This window comes from Canis aureus, chromosome 2 (assembly GCF_053574225.1).
Source record: "Canis aureus isolate CA01 chromosome 2, VMU_Caureus_v.1.0, whole genome shotgun sequence".
Taxonomy (NCBI): Eukaryota; Metazoa; Chordata; class Mammalia; order Carnivora; family Canidae; genus Canis; species Canis aureus.
The window spans coordinates 6,066,283-6,090,458 of record NC_135612.1 but is presented as its reverse complement, the minus strand read 5'-3'; the positions used below and the strand labels follow the sequence as shown (position 1 = coordinate 6,090,458).

Below are 24,176 nucleotides of genomic sequence, written 5' to 3'. Positions count from 1 at the left end.
AGAGTAAACAAAGCCATTTAGTTCTTTACAAGGAGTAACCCTCCCTAACCACTAATTCATTTATTTATGCACTTCCACATGATGGTGGTGAATATCTTTTGGAGTCAAGGAACTGAATTAGGGAAAATATAGGAGATGTGGGCCCAATAAGTGACATAATGCACACAGACTCTAACAGAGGATATTAGATAAATATGAATACAAATATAAGTTGTGTAAGTACAAATATCTATAAATTAATACATGTGAGTGAATATACCCTGAATAATTTTAGTTAGTACGGTTGAATTTAACTGTTGCCAGAGAACAAAATAGTTATTTTAAATAAATGTTTTTTATCCTCTCCTCTCATGAAAACACATGTTTACTTACAGTCTAATTTATTTTCTTCTAATATTGAAGAAACAAATATTTCTAGTGTTTTTCTTACTTATCCACGTTTGTTATATATCCTGCCATCAAGACACCGATTGTCACATCTGGAATTAAACCCTACATGGTTGTAGCCCTTTCACCAACACACTTTAAATTACTCAACGATATTAAAATATATCAGCTTCCTAAAACAAATTTTTCATATCACGGTATTGTTTAGAAACCTAGAGAATTGTATATTTTTTCTAGCACGTTTGTGTGTCTGTGTGTACATATTTTAAACTGGCCACAGTTAATTTATATATTTATAAATAATTTGTTTTACAAACCTTTTTTCCACCTTTGTAACAGGGGCTGTGCTAAATAAGCACTGGTGAGAAGAATAACCAACCCATAGTCTTTGGCCTTTAGGAAATCGTGTTCCTGCTGGTTAACGAAGTTTTCTGTTCTTCATTTGCTGAGCATTTTTAAAATCAATGAATATTGAATTTTATCAAACGAATTTTCTGTGTCTATTGAAATTTTATACAACTTTTCTTCTTTAGTATGTTAGTATGGTGAATTACACTGATTTTCAGATGATGAACTAGTCTTCCACTACTAAAAGAAAAAACAACTCTGGTTCTAATATATTATTCCTTTATACATTGCTGGATTTTATTTCTTAATATTTTGCTGAAGATTTTGTGTCTGTATTCTTCATGGATATTTGTAGTTTCTTTCCTTCTAAAATCCTAATCTGGTTATGATATGTGAGGGTCAACTGGTAATTTAAGTTGGGAAATATTTCCTCAAATTCGATTTTCTGGAGAGATTATATGAGTACTGTCTTGAACGTTTGGGGGAACTCAGCAGTGAAACTATCAGGAACTAGGATTCACTTTGTTGGATATTGTACTATTCATGGTTTTTTATCCATCTGGAATGAATTTTGGTTGTTTGTATCAGTCAAGGAATTGGTCTATTTCATCTAATTGATAAAATGCATTGCCATAGCATTGTTTGTAATATTGTCCTATTATTTTAATATCAGAGGGACATGTATCTTCTTTCTTTGTTGGCCTTGCTAGAGGTTTATCAATTTTACTGATTAAAACATCACTTTTGGTTTATTGATTTTATTTTTTGGTTTTTAATTTCACTGATCTCTGCTCTAATCATTACCTTCTTTCATCTTGCTCTAGATTTATTTTGTTTTTCTCTCTCTAGTACTTAAGGTGAAAACTAAGGTTATTGATTTTAAATCATTCTTCTGTTCTGATACATGCATGTAATGTTATAAATTTCCCCTTAAGCACTGTTTTAACTGTATCTCACAGGTGGTGATATATTGTATTTTTGTTTTCATTTAGTTCAGAATATTTTCTTATATTTCTGAGACTTCCTCTTTGGCTCATAGGTTGCTTAGAAGTGTATTATTTACTACCCAACGACTGTGGGATTTTCCAGATATATTTTTGTTGTTTATCTATAATATCATTCTATTATGGTCAGGGAATATGCTTTGTATAGTATCTATTTCATTAACTTTTAGATAATTACTATTTTCTTTGCTCTTTCTTCATTCCTGAAGTTATAAGATTTCTTCTGGAATCACTTTTTTTTTAGCCTGAGGAATGTCCTTCAACTTTCTTGGGTTGTTGTTGATTATTTGTTTGTTTGTTTTTGCCAGTGTGCTAGTGACAATCTTTTCATTTTCCTTGATCTAAGACAGTTTTTATTTTTGCTGTCATTCCAAAAAGTTATTATTATCGTATACAGAATTCTAGGTTGGAAGAAATTCTTTCCTTTTCTATTTTTTTGTTTGATTTTGTTCTGTTTTGTTTTCCTAGTTGATCTGGTTAGAGATTTGTTGATATTTTAATGAAACTGACATCTCAAGTGGTTCTAGCATCAGTCTGGTTTTCATATCCTTTGCTGTGCTTCATGGGTTGTTCTATTAAATTTTTCAGGAGTGAGGGATCCCTGGGTGGCGCAGTGGTTTGGCGCCTGCCTTTGGCCCAGGGCGCGATCCTGGAGACCCGGGATCGAATCCCACGTCGGGCTCCCGGTGCATGGAGCCTGCTTCTCCCTCTGCCTGTGTCTCAGCCTCTCTCTCTCTCTCTCTTTCTCTCTCTCTCTGCGTGTGACTATCATAAATAAATTTTTAAAAAAATTTAAAATCAATCAATCAATCAATCAGAAGTGAGCCCAGACTCATTTACACTTACAGACAGAATCAGGAGCTCTCTTTGCTAGTGCACTCCTCTCCAGGATTTCCCTTCTACTCTGTATTCCAACAGCCCTTTACTCAGTCTTCTAGACCTAAATATTTTATTTCCCTAGTATTTTAGTTTCCCATGCTAAACAGGAAGAAAAAATGGGAATTTCCCCAAAACTCTATGGACCATGAGGTATCACTTCAGCAATTCCTCTGGCCAGGAAAATGGTTTTATTTTGGCTGTTGGGTGCCTGTGATAGTCTATACCACTGATAACTTCCTCCTCTTTAAATCCTCTATGTGAAATCAGGAACACTTTTCTCTTAGGGATTTTATAGTATTTCGGTAACTGCTCTCAGTCCAGTTTTTAAGTGGCATCTCTTCTGTCAATTCTATCCCATTCTTCTCTGATCTCTATTTTACCAAACCCAATAAAAGTTATGTTTGCACAAAAATGATGCTTAAGCTTTCCTCCCATATTTCCATTTGAATAAAAGGTTTCCTGGAAATATTTTCAAAAAGTCTACTCTCTGTTGCTGAGTAGATGGTTCTGTTATTTCACCACGAGCTACCACTGCTTACATTTAGAGGAATTTGGCAGGAAGTGAGCAAGTGAACCAGAAATTTGAAATATTGCCAAAGAAAGTAAATAGATAAGCAATCCATAAACATAAGCTACATCTGTGTGTATACCTATCAATTTCTTTAAATGTGGTTGGCAAAATTTTGTAATTTTAATGTGATCTTAAATGTTTTCTTAGAAAATAAGAATATTACACATAGTATCAATCATTAATTATACTATGACTATCAGGTTCAAGTATTTACAAAGTTAAAAATTATTTATTGTTGTGGACAAGGACTTTTTATGCTCCAGTCTTTGTCCTATTAGATGAATTTCCTCCCCAAACAATAAAAAACCTATTTAATTAAAAATTAGGAATAATTATAATTAAGGTATGCTTACTTGAGACACAAATGTACACAGTCAAAAGATTACTTTCTAATTAACTGAAAATGTAAATAAGTATAATATTTTGCCTATTTTCAAGTAAAAGTCAGAAAACTATTTTAAGCCACTTTAGCAGCGGTTTTATTCAAATATTGAATGTAGTAATAAAAAATAAACTTTAGGGGTATTTTTAGGCTCAAAACATGTTTTTTCCTCATACTTGTGATTCTTATATTACTCAATTCCTTTTAACAGATTATTTCATACATCTTTCATTTCATGTCATTTCTTCTTATATATCCTACAATTCAGATTCACCTTTTATTTCCCAATTGGGCACAATTAATGAGATTTTACTACAGATACTGTAGTGTGAAAGTCAATGCTAATTAGCAGCTTTCCCATACAGAAAGGTGAACTGAAAATTCCTGCACTGGAATTAGGAGAGAAGAGAATACTAAAACATTGCATGTTGTGAGAAATAAAGAAATTGAATGGAAAAGAGAAATAAAAATAGAATGAACAGAATGTGCAATTTTATGCACAGCTAGAATGTAAAATAAAACACTTGAAACTAAAGAAATATCTAATGCCTCTACTTTGTGTTGAACAAAGTGTTGTCCAACAAAATTTAGTTTCACCTAGAATGACCCATAAAGTCCTTAATTTTTATTTAAATCTTTTTCTCTTAAAATATATAGAAAGATAATATTCTAACACTAGACACGTCCAATGGCTTAAAAAAGCTTGGCTGGAACTGTGGCTCCTATGTACATAGTTTACAGCATACTCCTGACTACATTATACATTTTTGCCACTGTATAAAAAATAAATTCCTTAAGGGAAAATATTTGTATGATTCATCTGTATATCATGAATAATGTCTAACACAGTAGCTTGAGCACAGTAGGAACAAAATAAATGCTTGTTGAATATATGGGCAGACCAGATTTTTCAAGGCATTTGACATCTGAAGTTGTTGTGTATATGTGTAATGTAATTATATTTTTCCTGACTCTAGGCACTTAAAATGTACCTTGCTAGACTACTGGGCATCACTTTTTTTTTTTTTTTTTTACTTGCACCAACCCAGACTCAAAGGAGATACATCTAAGAATGCAGAATTGAAAAAAAGTGTGAAGTTTTCCTTGTGAGTTCTTTTTTCAATTGTTAAAATACATGACAATCAGTTGATTTTAAAGAACTAATATAGTGTTATCACTTGTAATGTCTGATTCCAATGCCTCTTGCCCCTCTGAACTGACATGCCAAACAATATTAGTACCAATTTCTGTGAACTGAAATTAACTAGCACATATTTATTGATCTCCTAGATTTTAATAGGGGATAATTAACATGATAAATAGGTAAAGGAAGAACTCCATACAATTTAGGAAACAAATATTCAAGCCTTAGGACAGTGTGATCTAAATTAGAAAATCCAGTGGAAACAAACATTGTTCTTCAAAAACCATGCTGTGGTCTGGTACGGTCGCTAGGTCAAGAAAAACATATTGTAATCTAGTGTATTTTCATCAATGGAAAGGATTTAAAAGAAAAAATGTTCTAATTGCAAGAGCAATTAGAAACAGTATATGTTGCCAAATGAAGAGATTAATCATATAAAATTATTTTTCGCATATAGTCTTAATTTTCCCCAATAGAAACTAAAATAGCAATAAAAGAAAAAAATAAGTTGGAAAGGAAAAAGGTTTGATGAAAAAAAAATCATAGGACTATAATAAAATTCTTTATGTTCTATAAGCAAAGAAGAATATTCTCAGATAAAAATATTTTATTTGTGGCACTTATGTCTAATTATATCTATAGTGGATTATTTTAATTAAATTCCCTGTTTTGTTTAAACTGGACTTTAATTTTATTGATATGATGAAATAAGATCTCAGTGTTATCCATTTAGATGATGGTCCTTGTTAATTTTAAATGTATTCTGAACAATTCTTAGGATTTAATTAAGCCTTTAAGAACTAGACATTCAAAGTTGGGAAGCAAATGGTGAAACCAAAAGTTTCTTTCTAGCGCAGATAGCTCATATACTTTTATATATAACTTCTCTGTGCTCAGCATCTGGAAACGTCTCCACTCAAAGATCAGACATATAGTGAACAAACAAAATATCAGGGTCCTTCCAGAAGTTTTCAGATCTGCACATTTAATGAAAATATAAAACTAGCCTTCGGAATATTTTTATATTGTTACTTTTAACATAATTGACTAATAATTACATCATTTAAAATGCTTAAATATTAAAAATATGCTCCAGGTAACAGTGCACGAGCTGGCATTCTAAGACATCTCTATCACAATTAAAAGAAGAGAATTTACAAGGATAATTATTGAGATAAGGATAACTACCAATAATTATTCTCTTACTAATTGCAATCCTAAATAAGGGCACTGATAGATTTCTTTTGCTGAAACTGACCCAGGCTACTATATAGAAAGGGAGAAAAGAGTATTTTTCAGCACTGAGTGGAATAGCAACACACGGAATTTTTTTAAAAGCAAATGTCATTAGATTCTATAAAAGGCTCAAAAACTGACAATAGAGTTTGCTTGTCAGAGATGTTTCCATTAATCTCATCGCTCCTAAAAATAAGCAAAGAGAAATGATCTTATTTGGACATTTCTGTTGCTAAAAATGTAATTAGTTAATTTTCTTTTATGTAAGTATTGAAAATTGAGGTAAAAAAAAAAAAAAATTGAGGTGAGAGAGTGTATTAAACCTTTAAGTGTTGAGAATTCCAATTAATCTTGATCTTGTGTTGTTATATATTAAGTTTTTTTGACCAATGAATATTCCACATTTCTGAAATGTGAAAAACAAAATTAAAGTATTGTGTGAAAAAAATATATTTTGGAGAAGTGGACATTAAAAGCAATTTATAAAGGAAACATGACTGAGCCATCATCAATGAAATCTGTTTCAAATGTCAAAAGAAGGCACTGAAAATATTATCAGTAAACGTAAATTCAAATACAGTAAAATGTTGAATCACCTTGTGAACTTTAATAATTTCATTAGCATACTCTTTTCCAGTATTAAATATTGACTATATAATTGTCTCCTAAATGACTCCACAGGATGCTGAGTAAAGGTGGTGGGGACTGTCTTAAATATTCCAGTGTTGAAGTAACTACAGAACAGAGGCAGCCAACTGAATATTTCAAATAGAGGGTAGCAGATGTCTAGGAGCTGATTTATGGAATAGCTAAATGCAAGCTTCGTGTTGCCTTAAATCAATAGGTTTCAGGTGAAAGTTTTGAGGTAGCATTTATTCCAAATTTTTAAAATATCTTCCTCTTCAGAAAGTGTTTTGTGTTTTCGTTTACCTAAGGGTTCATATTTGGTGTTGTACACTGAATGGCTTTGGACAGATGCATAGTGACTTAAACTCACCATTACATCACAGAGAGTATTTTTACTGCCCTAAAACGCCTCTGTGCTCGATCTAGTCATCCCTCCCTGTCCCCAGCTGACAACTATTGATCTTTTTATTGTCTCCAAAGTTTCATGTCTTATATAACATCACATGCTTGGGATTATACCATATGTAGCCTTTTCAAACTGGCTTCTTTCACTTAGTAAAATGCATTTAAAGTCCCCCATGTCTCTTTACCACTTGGAGCATTTCTTCTAAATGCTAGATATTCCATTATTTGGATGTATCACAGTTTATTTATTCCACTGTCTTTTTGGTTGCCTCCAAGTTTGGGCAATTATGGAAAAAAAAAAAAGCTGCTATAAATATCCATGCGCAGGATTTTGTGTGAACATAATTTTTTCTTCTTTTAGGTAAACATCAATGAGCACAACCAGTGGATTTTATGGTAAAAGTTTAGGTTTGTAAGGAACTGCCAAACTGTCTTCCAAAGTAGCTGTACCATTTTCCATTCCCAGTAGTAATGTATGAAAAGTCCCATTGCTTCATATCCTCACAAGCATTTGATGTTCCAATGTTCCAGATTTTGGCCAAACAGGAAGCATCTTGTTATTTTAAGTTCACTTTCTCTGATGGCGTGTTACGCGAAACATCTTTTCGTTGTATGTATTTGTCATCTGTAGGTCTTCTTTAGTGAAGTGTCTCTTAAGGACTTCAGCTCTTTTACATCAGGCTATTGGTTTTCTATTTGTTGAGTTTTAAGAGTTCTTTGTATATTTTGGATAACATTTCTTCATCAGATGCTTCTTTTGAAAATATTTTCTCCCAGACTATGCTTGTCTTTGAAATCTCTTGAAATTGCTTATCACAGGACATGAGTTTTTAATTTTAATGAAGTCCAGCTTATCAATGGTTTCCTTTATGAATCATATCTTTGGTGACATACCTAAAAAGTCATCTAGGGTTTCTAGGGTTTCTCCTATGTTATCTGCTAAGATTTTTATAGTTTCGCATTTTACATTTAGGTCTATGACCCATTTTGAGTTAATTTTTGTGAAAATTGTAAGATCTGTGTCTAGATCCATTTTTTTTTGCATGAGGAGGTCCAGTTGGTCCAGCACCACTGATCGAAGACACTATCTTTGCTCCACTGTATTGCCTTTGCTCATTCTTTTGGTTTTCAAAGTTCTTTTTTCTCATTGCTTTTCTCATTTCTCATTTAAATTTTAGAAATTTCTTTTGTCATATGCCAAGCCCAGAGATTCAGTGTCCTAATAAGACCATCAAAGGCATTCTTTGTTATAGTGTTTTTGCTCTCTAGCATTTCTTATGTATTCTTTCTCAGAATTTCTATTTCTCTGCTTATATTAACCCCCTGTTCTTGCATGATCTCCACTTTTTTCCCCATTAAGCCCCTTAACAGATGAATTATCATTTTCTTATATTCCAAGTCTAATAATTCCAACATTCCTGCTATATCTGATTCTGGTTCTGATGCTTATGCAGTCAAACTGGTTTTCTTTACTAAGCCTTTTATTAAATCTTGTAATTTTTTGCTGAAAGGTGAACATGATGTTTTGGGTAAAAGGGATTATGCTAAACAGGTCTTTAATAAGGCAGTGGCAGAGTGTGGAGAAAGAGGAACCATTATATAGCTTATAAGTATATCTCAGTCTTTTGGAAAATGTGTGTCCTTGAACTGTGAATTTCACCACATCTCAAGTTTTGTTTTGTTTTGTTTTCTCCCCTGAGGTGGAACAGGAGGGATGGAAGGGCTGGAGTTGTCTATTTCCCTTTACCCAGGAAGGTCAGGCTCTGGAAAAACCCTAGCAGGTTAGACCCTGGTGAAACAGTTCCCCCTGAGGGCAAGCCCAGGTTAGAAGAACAGGACGCCCTGGGCTATTTCAAGATGGTTCCTTTCCCCTTCCTCCTATTAGAAGTTCCAGGGGATTTTTCTCCAATATTCACCGGGAGGCCCTAGCAGACCTCCAGCAGGTCAAACTCACACAAGTGTCGGGGCCCTCCTATGACTAGGTCCTCCTAGCATTTTTAACTCTAAGATTTGTTCACACTGAGCCTCCAGCAATTCATTGGTTAGAGCTGGGTTTTCCCACCCCAGCCTTGGTTCCCAGGTACCTCTGGGTTTCTACTTGTGAGTTTCTTCAGCGCTGGGAAACTGTAATTCCTTGTATTCACCCATCTGTCCAATATAAGGGGATAGCAGTTTGCAATGACATTATTTCTCTGACAGCTCTAAGAAGGGTCGTTGATCTTTCAGTTTGTTTAGCTTTTGGCCAGTTTGTAGGATAGAGTGGTAACTTCTAAGTTCCTCACACCTGGACTGGAAACTAAAAGTCCCAAATTGGTTTTTCCATCCATATTCTCTCTCTCATATATATGTGTGTGTGTGTGTGTGTGTGTGTGTACTCACACACCTTGTTAAAAAAGATTTTATTTATTTATTTGAGAAAAAGAGAAAGTGAGTGGGAGGGAGAAGAACGAGAATGAAGCAGACTCCTTGCTGAATGTAGAGCCTGCCTAAGGGCTCGATCCCAAGACCTCAAGATCATGACCTGAACTGAAACCAAGAGTTGGTCACTTAACCAAATGAGCTACCCAGACACCTCTTCAATGGCTTTATATTAGAGGCTTTCTTCAGTTTTCTGGTAATCTTTGAGCAGCTAATTATAATTGTGAACAGGGGCATAGAAGATTGATGGAGAGCCCTGAGCACAGATGGGTGAGGCTTGTCAGCTATGAACTTTTGTTAGGATGGATTGCAGTATCTTTATACTCTCACATGAAACTGACCCAATTGTGATTTCCAACCTAAAAGGATTTGGATGCCAGTATACTGAGAGTAACGCGTTGAAAGAGTTCCTGGTTTTCAGCATGACATGCATTCTGTTACATAAACATCACATTCCCCTAAGGTTTACTTTGTGATAACCCTATTCTCAAGTGTCTGTTGTTCCCCAGGCCAGTCTCACCACTTTAACCTCTCCAGAAAATGAACTTCTCATTTCCTTCTTTAAGAAGCTGTGTGGCATTGAGGAGATCTGGTGATCTAATTGCCTCTTAGGCTGCTCACAACTGGTCTTCCTCATTGTAGACATCTCCTTGTCCGTAACCCCCAGCACCACAAGACACTGCTAATTCTGGAGGCTAGGCAGGAATTCTACAGTCTAAGTCAAAATGATTCTCAGCTTGTACCACTAGTGACTGAGAATTTGGATTTCTCAGGTCTGCTAATTCACTATGAACACTACTACTCCATCTGCATTCTAACTTCTAAAAGTGTTTTTTTCCCCTTATCAAGTTTTTTATTATTCAAGTTAGTTAACATACAATGTAATATTAGTTTCAAGTGTCAAATTTAGTGATCATCACTTATATACAACACCCAGTGCTCATCATAACGAGTGCCCTCCTTAACCCCCACTGCCTCCCCTCCAGCAACCCTCAGTTTGTTCTCTATAGTTAAGAGTCAGTTTTCTGGTTTGCCTCTTTTCCCCCCTCATATTCATCTGTTTTGTTTCTTAAATTCCATATATGAACAAAATCATATGGTATTTGTCTTTCTTTGACTGATTTATTTCACTTAGCATAATACACTCCAGCTCTATCCATGCTGTTGCAAATGGCAAGATTCCATTCTTTTTTATGGCTGAGTAATATTCCATCACATATATATATTCTCTTTCCATTCATCAGTTGATGGATTGATAGATATTTGGGCTTTTTCCATAATTTGGCTATTGCTGATAATGCTGCTATAAACATGGGAGTGCATGTATCCCTTCAAATCAGTATTTTTGTATCCTTTGGGTGAATGCCTGGTAGTGCAATTGCTGGGTTATAAGGTAGCTCTATTTTTTAACTTTTTGAGGAATCTCCCCACTGTTTTCCAGAGTGGCTGCAACCAGTTTGCATTCCCACCAACAGTATAAGAGGGTTCCCCTCTCCCTGCATTCTTGCCAACAACATCCTGTGTTAATTTAACTAAATGTGTTATTGTCTCTTAGTTCTCTCCATCCCTGCAGTTTAGTGCTCTTAAAATATTCCCCTTCACTTTTTTTTTTTAGAAGAATGTTGCTTCTAAAATTAGTGAAATTAGACACCAGCATTCAAGCCACTATTTTACCTGAAAATCTCCACATCACTCTTACTAATGTAGGATCAGGATATTGGTTTCCCCTTGTGAAAGAGTGCCCCCCAAACTTAACTTCACTAGGGACGTTTATCCCATTAATTCTAGTAATAAGTCAAAATATTAGAAAGTTGATCAAGCTCTATTAAAATCTTTAAAAAAACTTTTTTTTTCCCAAAAACAAGTCTGTATCTTTAAAAAATGAGGAAGAAAAGACGTTAAAGAAAACTGAGAAAACTGCCAGCCACAGAAAAACTCAGAGAAAGCATCAAGAAAAAAGCATCACAAAGCATTACCTACTCTGTGTTCCTCAGTAGATCTCCATCTGTCCTCCAAAAGGGAAATCTAGTTATTGGACTCATCAATCTGCCAGTTAATTTCAAAGGCAAATGCAAGATTAGTCCGAGTGCTTCCTGCTTTTTTGTGTGTGACTTATGAAAACACATAGTACAATTGACTGGCATATGAGAAAAAATATATTACCTGTGATATATAAAATCAACCTTTGCTAACTTTCCTATTCAGGGTGATTACATCAGATTCTTAAGCAAGTAATTTGAAACCTTAGAATATCTGATTAATTGAAGCTTGAGGTACCAATGATCATAACACTAGCTATACAGCCGTAGTTGTCAAAGGGTATGTGTGTGTATAATAAACATAGCATGAAACAGAACTGTAACGATTTTAGCAAGTAAGTCTCTTATTATAGCTGCTAAATTAATCTGTAAATTCACACAGTATTCATATGGGTTGGTTTTTGGTAGGCTCTCAATAGTCTGATAATGTGATTTTATATTAATTTATTAACTTTGGTAAAAACTTGTCGGCTTGAAAAGAAGTGCTTACCAAAGAAATGTGACACAATCACATTTTGGTGACTGCTATGATTAATATTATATTAAGAAATACCATGTATAATATTTTATACCATAAGGAATTCCAAAATACATTATTTCATTGATTGAGCTAATCTATGAGGGAAAAAAAAAATTGGAAACTGATGTTTAAGGAGGTTAAAATTCTTGTTCAAAGTTCTATACAAAAAATGACATCTGCCTTTATAGCTTTCATTTCCCAATTCTACTTCATATATACAGTAAAGATCCTTACAGGTTTTTTTTAGCCTTTAAGTATTTTCTGCTGTATTTCTCCTGCATTATCACAGAATATCATCTCAAATAAAAGGAAATAATAATACATTCTAGCTGCTAGATCATTTTTACAGTAGAGAAATTGAGACACAGAGAAGTTAAGTAACTTATCCAAATCCACACAGTAAATATGGGGCTAGTGTTCAGGCTCCAGTCTCCTCATAATTAAGTTCTGCAAGAATCCCCTTCCCAGTTAAATAAATCTCCTTTACAGTTAAATGATTTTCAAAATTGTAACAAGTGAAAATATTTTGTTTTTTTTTTTTTTGTTTTGTTTTCCATTGAGCACAAGTATATGCAGAGCTATTGGAGATAAAAAATGAGCTAAAGTATTACAGAATGATCACAAAACACAGGCTTATGTAAAAACGATATTGATGTGGGTATAAGTAAGGGACTTCATGCTTAAGGCATAACTTTAGTTATCTCTTTAATATGACATTAAAATGAACATAGTTTTTTTTTTTTAAATGAACGTAGTTTTTGGGGTGTCTGGGTGGCTCAGTCAGTTAAGCACCTGACCAGCCCAGGTCATGATCTCAGGGTCCTGGGATGGAGCCGTGCTCCAGGCTCTGTGCTCAGTGGGGAGTTTGCTTACCTCTCAGTCCCTCTCCCAACTGGTGCATTCTCTCTCTCTCAAATAAATAAAGTCTTTATAAACTGAACAAAGGTTTTAAAAATATTTTTATACACATGACATAAAATGTAACTATAAGAAAACTGAAATATGTGTGGATTAATAAGACTAGCTTTTGGTAGCTTGAATTTACATTTGTTTTCAAATATGATTTAAAATATTGGTAATTTAATATTACTTTAAAATATCACATGCATTTGTCACACATATTTGAAGAAAACAAAAAGTGTTACTTTAAACAGAAACGAAGTAGTAAACAGACACACTTGTGAATCATGCAATTGATCAGGCTCTACAGTTTCTAATACAATCTCAAGTGAATATGCTTTTCCTTTCCAGGTTACTGACTTTCAATTAAATAGAATCCGGCATAAATTAAACAGTTGCAGGTGAACAGCTGGACCTTAATTTCTTCATGTGACTTTTAAGTACATGTATTTAAGATTATTTAATTAAATTTGCACTGGTGTCTCAAATTGACAAACACACTGAGGGCTTAATGGAAATGAAATTACTTTCACTTAAGAGTGAAGTTGAAAACAAACTCTTTTTGCAGTAATTCTACGAAGAGCTAAGATCAAAGGCCTCTGATAACACCTTGGCGTTTGAAAGACCAGAACCCAGAAAACTCAAATATTATTTTGAACCATTCTGGATACAGAATGTTGAATGTTGAAACACTTTCAACAATTCTTCAGAGAATCAAAATAGTAAGACTTTGGGGAGTTGCATTTCCTCCTTTGTCTGATAGAACCATTGTGTTTGGCTTGAATATCCGACAGGACTTATATATCTTTCCTCTGAATATATGGCTTGCTATGCCTCTGATAAGCAAAGCAAATGAAATAAGCAATGGAGCTTTTTAGAGCATTGGCTTGCGCTGTGCATCCGCAAGTGATTTCTAAGGAACAATAATATTCTAAGAAACTAATTTGTGTGGATTTTCTTTCTCCCTTGGGTACTAGATCACTTCCAATGTACAATCAGGAGGTTTGGCATTCACCTGACTTATGGAACTATTGGACTTTTTTATATCCCCAGAACAGACATTTAAGCGAAGAATGGGCCCATCATACTGTTTCCTGGACTTAAAACATTTCTTAGTACTTATGAAAATCTTGGGTATAAACATCTGCATCAACTCTCATTCACTCTTTCCCACTCCTGCTCTTTTACAAACATAAGCAAACATACTCAAAGCCTCATGCAGACATAAGAGCTGTAGGAAAACCAGATCCCATTTGGACAGATCTGTGCAAGACATCATTTTTGCATTACCATGGCATAAATTATGTCATACCCAGAGTTCTGACATATAAAATCAAGAATATAAGCACAGAACACTCTGACAAACATACAGAATGCCTTTTTTTTTTTTGTAGGGAAAGATAGGTTTTTATAAATTGAATTACAAATAGAAATGTGGAAACAAAGAAAGTTTGAGACATATAAGTGACTTAGGATTATTTTAAATATCAGCTTTAGATTTTAGAAATTAAAAATCATTTCAGTCATATTAACTTCCATTACAAGTAGGATGAAGAAAGCATATATCACTGTTAAAAATTGTGATTTATACTAAGACGAATTATAGATCACTATAGTAAGTTTTCCAACTATAATAACCAAGATAGTTTATGTGAAAGAAAAAAAATAGTCATGGGGATGAGATGTATAGCATGGTGACTATAGTTGATAACATTGTATTGAATATTTGAAGTTGCTAAGAGAGTAGATCTTAGAAGTTCTCATCACAGAAAAAGAAAATTGTAACCGTGTATGGCGACAGATGTTAACTAGACTTGTGATTGAGATAATTTTACAATAGATACAGAGTACATCGTGTTGTACACCTGAAACTAATATATGTCAATTATACCTCAATAAAAAAAAAATACATAAGTAAACCCCAGCCCTTCCTCCTTGCTTTCCCCAAACCCAAAGACTGTTAGCGCCTTTCATCCCAAAGCCCAAGTCAGGGATCTTAGTCATCTCCTTGGTTCTTCTCTTTTTTCATCCTCTAGCTTTGTCAGGATATGCTAGATTATATTACAGTATAGCAAACACCACCACCACACCAACCCTCCGTGGCTTAACACAATGAAGTTTATTTTTCACTCTGATTACTGAGCCAGAGATGGGGCTCTATCCACTTTGTCACACTGACTCCAGGTCACAGGCGGATGGAGCAGCCACCATCTAGAACATTCTTGGTTACCAGAACAGAGAGAAGAGAGCTCTAAGGGTTTCATCCTGGTCGTTTGGTGCGCAGCCCAGAAGCAGCACACATAACCTCTATCAGAGCTAATCACTGGCCCATCACCCAACCACAGGAGGCCAGGAAAAGCGACACCAGCTTGTGCCCAGAAGGCAGAGAGTCAAAAAATTAATAAACGGCATTAATGACTACCACACTGTCCTAGGAGGGACTCCCTAGAAGCAGGCCCTCAGATGAGGTTACATGTGAAAATGATTTGCTAGGAAATGCTACCAGGAATAAACAGCAAGAGAGTGGGGAGAGAAACAGGGAAGAGGAAGCCATGCAAACATTCAACATCAAACAAAACCCCATGGGGGACAAGTTAGGCTCAACGCTCTGGAAGATTCTGGAGACAGTCATACCTCAGAGCAGCCCGGACCAGGGGCAAGAAGCTGGAGTAGTGATGCCTCGACACCAGGAGCCGTTTGCTTGGGCTTCTCCCAGGGAGATGTCAATCCCAGTTATCTAGGGCTCTTCTTGCAGGTGTTGGCTGTTAGAAGTGAAAGCACAGCGTGAAAATGGTAAAGAGCCCTGAAAACATACAGGTGGAACACTGATATCATGTGCTACACTCATACACCAAGCCAAAAAAAGAAAGAGAAAGAAAGAAAGAAAGAAAGAAAGAAAGAAAGAAAGAAAGAAAGAAAGAAAGAAAGAAAGAAAGAAAGAAAGAAAGAAAATTGAAAATTGTCAGAAGACTATTTCATTTTAAAACACATTTTTAGACTTCTGACTCAATACCACCTTTTTTGTTCTCCCTCCACCATTTTTAGGTTTATAATTCAAGTCAGAGTTCAATTATAAAAAATAATCGCAGCCCATTAATTTACTAATTTTGAATTAATTTTCTGCTTAATTTGTTTCAATTTTCATTGTCCTGCAGATAATTCAAATCTTAGACTGAGAACCTTCACTGAAAACAAGTTAATATTTAATATAGTATTTTGCATGTATTCAGTTAATAGCTAGAAGGGTAATGACAAAGATAAACTTTTCTTTTCAGTCTACAGAATGTGTCAGGCAAACCTATCACTGCCCCTGGAGTTAAGATGGAAGAAAATCATACTCTATATTGTCTTCTTTTGAGACTTCAGAAGGAGATTCATAATACAGCCCAACGAAATCATATTTTTTTCTTTAAATGAGTTTAGATATACTTGAATTGTAATAATGATAAATATAAGTGTTGATTCTGTTTTGACAGGTCAATGTCACCTACAATGAATATTATGAATTAGTAGCAAGGTTTCTTCATTATTGCTGAGTCTATATCCCTTTAATAAGTGCATGTCAAAACAGTTAAGGAAGGTGTCACCCAGCAAAACTCTAATCTCAAATGATTTCACTTTACACACTTAACACACTTAACTTTAAGGCTTACTATACTGCCATCAATAAGTTTAAAATAAATTCCATGGTCATATGCTATAAAGAAATGATTTATAACCTGAAGCATGAAAAGCAATAATACTGAAATAAAGTCACTCTACGTTGACTATTTGAAATGAGACTCTAGCTACAAAGTAAACTTAGTTGTCAAAAGAATGACGTCATTTTAAAGGCCTCGAAGATCAGATACCTGGGTGGATATCAAGTAAAATTCTTTTATTTAAACTGAGAGCATAAGTGCCACAGACAAGTATCTTTCTCTTACTGAATGTAGGAATGATAACTACAAAGATTAATTGATTTGAAGAAAGAAACAAAGTGACAAGGATAAATCCACCCGATATAATTAATATTATTGATTTACAAAAGTAAATTAAGAAGATATAATCTGGCAGGTGAAGATACACTCAGTATCCCTTCAGATGTCTACAACTTAGTTAAGAAAGAGTCAAAGATATGCATGAGACGATTGCTTTAAATACATTCATAAAATTGGTAGATTACTCAGGTACATAGAGGATGATTATCTAGATTGGTAAGGAACTTGAGATTGTACTAAATAAAGCCTCTACTCAGTCTTTCCAAGAAAATGGTCCACAGATATCTTAAAGTTTTGCTTTGTTAAGGAAAGATACTACTGGATTTATAGATAGAATAACTGATTCTTTGGATTTCTCCTGCAATGAAAGTTAAAAAAAAAAAAATAGCTTCTGGGAAGTGAGGCTAATTCATGAGTTTGAGCTAAATGACATAAAATAGAAACTATAAAAATATTTAAAGACAAAAATAGGGTAAAATATACCCAAAATACCATAGGTTATTTTTTCAAACATTTAATAAATCTTATCTGAGCTCCTACAATGCACTTGGCCTCGTACAAAACCCTCAGAATTGAGCAGGGAGCACCATTCTTCTCACCTGCATAAATCCTATATTCATGTATGTTTATGAGGGATAATTCAATAAAAGATAATTACAGAATGCTTAAAGAGTACTGTACATGATATAAGAATTTTTTTCCCCAGAGTCCTTCTAACCCATCCCAGTATGTTTTCTCTGCATTAACAAATCCAGTACCAAGACTCTACGACATCGAAAAAAAATGTCCCACAGGGATTCACATGGACAATTCTTCTTTTCTTCCATTAGAGTAGAAGTCAAAGAAATGAAAACAAAGGCAGACCACCTTCTTCCAAACTCTCCCTTATTTATCTCCTTGAGAGAGCCATCTACACCAGAAAGGGTTTTCACCCCTGTTTTGAAAGAGTTAATGAACATCATGTAGTGTTTAACTTACTGCTTAGCTACAGGAGAAATGAGAGCCTCTTGACATATTGTCCAGTAAGGGTTTTCAAAGAACCCTGGTTGAAAGCTGCTCTAGTAAAATAAAGCACCATATTGGTATAGACGGGTACGCTCTGCTTTCCTGAGTTCTGTGCTTAAAAGGCTGATCATAATTTTGTTACCTGACTTTCCCAGGCTGAAGCCTACAACATGCTTTTTCATCAGCAACCCGGGGTGTCTCCGACATAGACAGCTCCCACCACGGCTGACTTTACCTCACGTTGATGTTAGAGGGAAACACAAACCCTGTTGGCAAGAGTGGTCCTTGTACACAACTTCCTCAATACAGTTGGGGCCAGTATCACTTTAAGAAAAGTTGCTATTAGTTGTGACAGATCAAAAGGCCACCAGAACCGCTTGATAGAATGTGTGGGGTGCAAAAGCCTCAGGTTCAGCAACTAAAACTTTCTTTTATGATGATGACACGACACACTTATTTTTCAAGCCTGTGCTTCCTACCTTGACAGTCTGCTGATAAAAGCGAGATATGAATTATGACTTTGGTAGCTTCCCATTAAGACTTCTATTCCCTTTAAGCAACAGAGTCCAGCAAAGCAACTGAGTCAACATAACACTTAGACATTTTAGCATTTTCAAAGGCCACAGCTGGGTTTAAATGCCAGAGCAAGAAACAAATTCTCAGATCTAGCTCCTCTTGTCTGATGTTGTGAAATGTAATCTGATTCTATTTTCAAAAGTATCCTTTAGGCTCTTCCACTCCTTAGTCTAGCCACTAGGAAAATAACATCAACATTTCTACAATAGATTTAAATGATCTATTAAATAAAATGAATTCAACCTCCAAATTGTTCTATGTATCTTCAATGTGATTGTATGGAGTCATGATTACTCTCTTTTCTGTTAAGTTGTTAAGTGCTTTTTTTTTGGCCTTTTGTTTTTTGTTTTGTTTTGTTTTAGTAGATACCATGTCTAGCATGGAGTGGCCCATGGCCCTGAGATCAAGACCCGAGCTGAGATGACAGGTCTTAACCAACTGAGCCACCCCAGGCACCCTTCTGCTAAATTATTTTATTTTTCTAAAGATTTTATTTATTTATTCATGAGAGACAGAGAGAGAGAGGCAGAGACACAGGCAGAGGGAGAAGCAGGCTCCCTATGGGAAGCCTGATGTGGGACTCAATTCTGGGACCCTGGGGTCATGCCCTGAGCCAAAGGCAGAGGCTCAACCACTGAGCCACCCAGGCGTCCCATGTTAAATGATTTCAAAAGTCAATTTGGCGATATACTGACCATGCCACAAAGTGAATATATATAATCAATATGATGAACTTAGTATGATTTAGAAAAAGTAAAATGATATACATTTACTTTTTTAAAAAAATTAATGTTTGATTAATGAATGGTATAGTTTGTTTTTTTGCCTTTTACCAAACCCCCAGTTTTTGCCAATTCCTCACCCCCAGCCCCTGGCAACCACTTTTCCACTCTGTTTCTATGAGTTTGACATTTTTTTTTTTTTTTAAGACTCCACACATAAGTGATACCATGCAGTGTTTGCTTTTCTCTTGACTGGTTTATTTCACTTGGCATAATGCCCCCCAGATTCATTTGTGTTGTTGTTGCAAATGGCAGAATTCCTTCTTTCTAGTGACTGAATCATATTCCGTGTGTGTGTATGTGAATATAGTGTGTGTGTGTATATATGTGTGTATATATATGCAACAATTTTTTTAATCCATTCATCCTTGATGGATACCTAGGTTTCCATATTTTGGCTATTGTGAAAATGCTGAAATGAATACGAGAATGCAGATCTGTCTCTGATATATTTCCTATATATCTTTCGAATAGATATCCAGAAGTGGGGTGGTTGGATCATAGGGCAGTTATATTTCTATTTTTTTGAGGAATCTCCATACTGTTTCCATAGTGGCTACACCAATTTACATTTCCACCAATAATCCACAAGGGCTCTCATTCATCTACTTCCTCACCAACACGTCTCTCTTGTCTTCTTGATGAGCACCATCCTAACAGGTATGAGATGATACTCTGATGTGGTTTTGATTTGCATTTTTCTGATGATTAGTCATGTTGAGGACCTTTTACCCACTGGCCCTTGGTACTTCTTCTTTGGAGAAATGTTTAGTTAGCTCCTCTACCGATTTTTCAAATTTGATTGTTTGTTTTGTTTGTTTTCCTTTTCTTACTTTGTTACATCTCTGCCCTTATAAAATGGAGTCTAAGAAGGAAAGGTATGCGAATGACCACTTCACTAGCACACACTGATCACTTATTATATTTTGCTATACAAAACAGGGCCCTTTGTGAGACAGAACTTTTTATTTATTTCTCATTATTATTATTACACTGATTGTCAAGAAAACAACATAAAAAATGACCACTTTTTTTTTCAAATTGAGGTGAGTTAATATACAGTGTGATATTAGTTTCAGGTGTACAGTATAGTGATTCAACATTTACATACAATATCGGATGCTCATTGTAGCAAGTGCACTTCTTGATTCCCATCACCTATTTTACCCCATACCCCCGCCCACCTCTCCTCTGATAATCATCTGTTTGTTCTCTATAGTTAAGAGTTTGTTTCTTGGTTTTCCTCTTTTTTTTTTCACCTATGATCATTTGTTTCTTAAATTCCAAACAAATGATCATAGGGGAAAATGACCACCCATTTCTATTTTTAGCTTAAAGTTCCTGAGAACTACTCATACAGGAATCTCTAATGTGGCCCTTATTTCTACTTTTGGTTGTATATGTGTGAACTATTGCCCAAAGTATGAAGGCAGGATTTTATGTTCAGGAAGTGGAAGGAAGTGGAGTGAGCCTTACTCGGTCAAAAAAATATTGGTACTCCTACCTTTTTTTTTTTTCTTTTTTACTGTGAATTAAACGTATTTAAAATACCTGATGTCTGAGGTGACTCTGAGTGAGGCCACTTCAAAGAAGGGAATCCGAAAGGCCCCAAGTGAAAAATTTTAATAAGAGTGACATGAGCTCAACAGTTGGGTAGGCCTCACTCCAGCATTCAAGGCTCCTCACTCAGCATCAAAGATATTATTTGGGTAAGAATGATGTGCTCTCATGGACGCAAACCTAAAGAGCTTTATAGAAAGAGAACTGTAATGTCAGCTAGCTTCAATATGGAACACTTACTGTGACAGGAACACTGGGAAAAGTCTTTCTCCGACCCCAGAAGCTTGAAATGTTACTTAAGAATTGCATGTACCTAAGAATTAGCAAGAATAATGGTTTCTGTTGGTGGATAAGATCTCAGCGAGTGTGACTCTTTTTTCATTAGTCAGGATCTATAGAGATGCCTCTTCCATTTAGCAGTGTCTTGTGTGGGGAGCTGACTCCTAGCAGAAAAATCATGGGATCCTGACAGCAGCAAAGATAGAGGAGGAAAGAGTCATTTGATAGACTGGCCAGAAATTTCAATTCCCTCTCTGTGAATCAGTAATTATCTGACTACTTCAACAATGTTATCACATCTGAAATTCTTCATCTTGTTATTAGAAGTAAACTCCACACAGGACAGAAATATTTAGGAGACTTGGAATCATTACAACTAGGACAATAAAAAATAGAATATTATTGGATCATGTAAAGGAGAGTGTGTTAAATGCTTCTATATGTGTATGTGTATGTGTATTCAAAGCAAGTATTTTTTTCCAGTAATCTTTTGAGCACTATTTCTTTTAAGGATTTTATTTATTTGAGAGAGAGAGAGAGAACGAGAAAGCAAGAGCAGAGTGAGAGGCAGAGGGAGAAGCAGGAGAGCAGAGAGCCTGATGAGGGGTTCTCAGATCATGACCTGAGCTGAAAGCAGACACTTACCCAACTGAGCCATCTAGGTGGCCCCCTTTGAGCACTTTTAACCAAATAGGACTTCTATATGTATTGGTGAGATTTTATTGAATATCATATTTTCTTGAATAATTCCAAGTATAAATTTGATTTTTTTAGCCAACTATTTTGAAAAACTATGTTCACGTATCATGTCTCACATCCAATACATTCCCATTTTTTCCTTATATTTTGAAAAATTAGTGAAAACATGCTAGTTTTTCTGTAATTGCTTATGTGCAATGCATTTACATAATGTATGATGCAGTTTGATTTTTATTTTAATTCTCAAACAAACCTATAAATGTCTCAAAAGTCATCCCAATTCACACTCTTGCAGTTCTGACATAAATCCACTTTACCCTGCCAGCTTGGACACTGGTATGTGGAATAAATAAAAATTTATATGTAGATTATAATTTGGGCATTACTAACTACTCATTATGAATAAGAATTTGATGTTATACTAGAAGTATATCCTAATTTTAAATTAAGAATATTTTTAATATCAGTTATTTTTACTTTTTATTGTGGGGAATAAATTTTATATAATAGTAAAAAATTCCAAAATAGAACAATATTGACAAGCAAAAGTTGTACTGGTTTTATATAATTACTTGTTCCAGATTTTCAAAGAAACATTAATCACTCAGAGAAGAGAGAGTTCAATAAGGCCAACTACTATTATTATGGAATAATTTACCTAGATTGATTAGTTTCTTTTAAATAAAATTGTTGAACAAGTTGCAATAATTTGTTCATTCATTTTATTAGTGACAAATTTTCTAATATGTTGTCAAAACATTAAAATGAAATTTATCTGAAAATATAAATACCACATATATTAACTATGTATTCTATATAACTAATTAAAGAGACAAGATTATTAAATACATTTTTAATGAAATTTATTTCATAATACAGTTTCACTAATTTGGAAGTCATTTCTATCATTTAAATTACAAAATTAACTCCCTATTTCAACTTGGCAACATAGTTTCATATATTTTTCATATACAATCTTGACTCTTCTGGGGAAACAAAAGAAAAAAATGAAATAACATAAACATGTCAAATTGGGTAAGTTCCAAACTGGATTTGAAATAGTGATTAATTCATCTATTTCATTCTGGGATCAGATCTTTACACTAACCAGAAATGAGAGGTTTAGGCTTAATGATGTATTAAAGTGAGAGGGAGGCAATAGTCCCTTTAGGAAAGGTCTCATAGTTGAATATATGATCACATTACAACAAATATATATTTTCCTCTCATTTACTATTGCAGATTTAGTTCACTACGAATTGAGGTTTGTTTAAATGATTTGAACCCTTATTCCCTGTTCCATAGAGAATTTTACCATAAGTCTAGGCAGTTAGTGATGGTACATATTTGTATTAGTTATGGCATACTTTTAAATTAATTCCTTATTTTGAATTCCAGTACCAAGGGTACTTTTTTTTTTCTAAAGTCATTGGAATATAATTAGCATATTTATTAACATGATCCCCTGTTAGCTTCTCTAATAATATTTTATCCTAATATTTGTTGCATTCCTCAGACAAATCTGAAGCTTTTTTTAAATGGTGATTTTAATTGTATTATAAAGACTAATATCTCCCAGGTTGGTTTCACTTTTTACGAATTCAATGTATAAGTAATTATGAAAAAGTTCATAACAGGTCATTCACCCTTTGAATTCTATCATCCTTTCTGTAGAAATTAGCATTAATTTGTTCAAATAAGGCTACTTACTGAATATCAAACCAAAAGTAGTCAAAGTAACAATGAAATTAACCAAAGAGATATGTGTGCATGTATACACATATTCTTTCTGACACAAATTCTTAAAATGAAGACATGAAATCAAGTTATTTTGGTCAAATGAACTTTAGGTTGAGTAAAAAACTGACTTTGTATTCTTCTCATATCCCTTCATGAACCATAAGGTACTCAAATTTAAGCTGAATTTATATAACCATTGGTTTGATTAGTATTTAAAAAATGAATAACTGAAATTTTGTAGAATTCCTGATTTATTCTAAATTCTGTATAGAATTCTAGGTTTCTAAATAGGAAAACAGGTGAGAAGTTGGATATAGAGAAGCATTTTTTTGGCTGCTATCTTACCAAATGGGAAAAAAGTGGGTTTTTTGGTAATATGATTTTATAAATTCAGATTAAAATATTTTTCTGAAATATTTAGAGGATGAACATTTACATCAGTTCATTTATTGTTATTTTTTTGAAAAATTAGTGAAAACATGCTACATTTTCTGTAATTGCTTATGTACAATGCATTTGCATAATGCATTATACAGTTTGATTTTTAAAATTCTCAAATACAAATAATAATTGTAGTTTTCAATAGGGTATCTTAACTATAGAGGAGCATATATGAAAAACATAGTCTTTGACTTCAAGAGGCTTATCGCCTAAAGGGCAATCTGACATATGAAAGAACGTAATACAGAGTGACA

At 34.3% G+C, this 24,176-nt stretch overlaps 1 long non-coding RNA gene across 2 annotated transcripts in view; it reads right to left on the bottom strand.

Moving 5' to 3' along the window:
- The window catches only part of LOC144292324 (uncharacterized), a 60,088-nt gene that overhangs the window by 13,449 nt on the left and 22,463 nt on the right, over window positions 1-24,176 (bottom strand). For both annotated transcript variants that reach the window (XR_013359775.1, XR_013359776.1), the window contains exon 2: window positions 15,495-15,622. This is a non-coding gene — a long non-coding RNA (uncharacterized LOC144292324). The remainder of the gene's footprint in view (window positions 1-15,494; window positions 15,623-24,176) is intronic.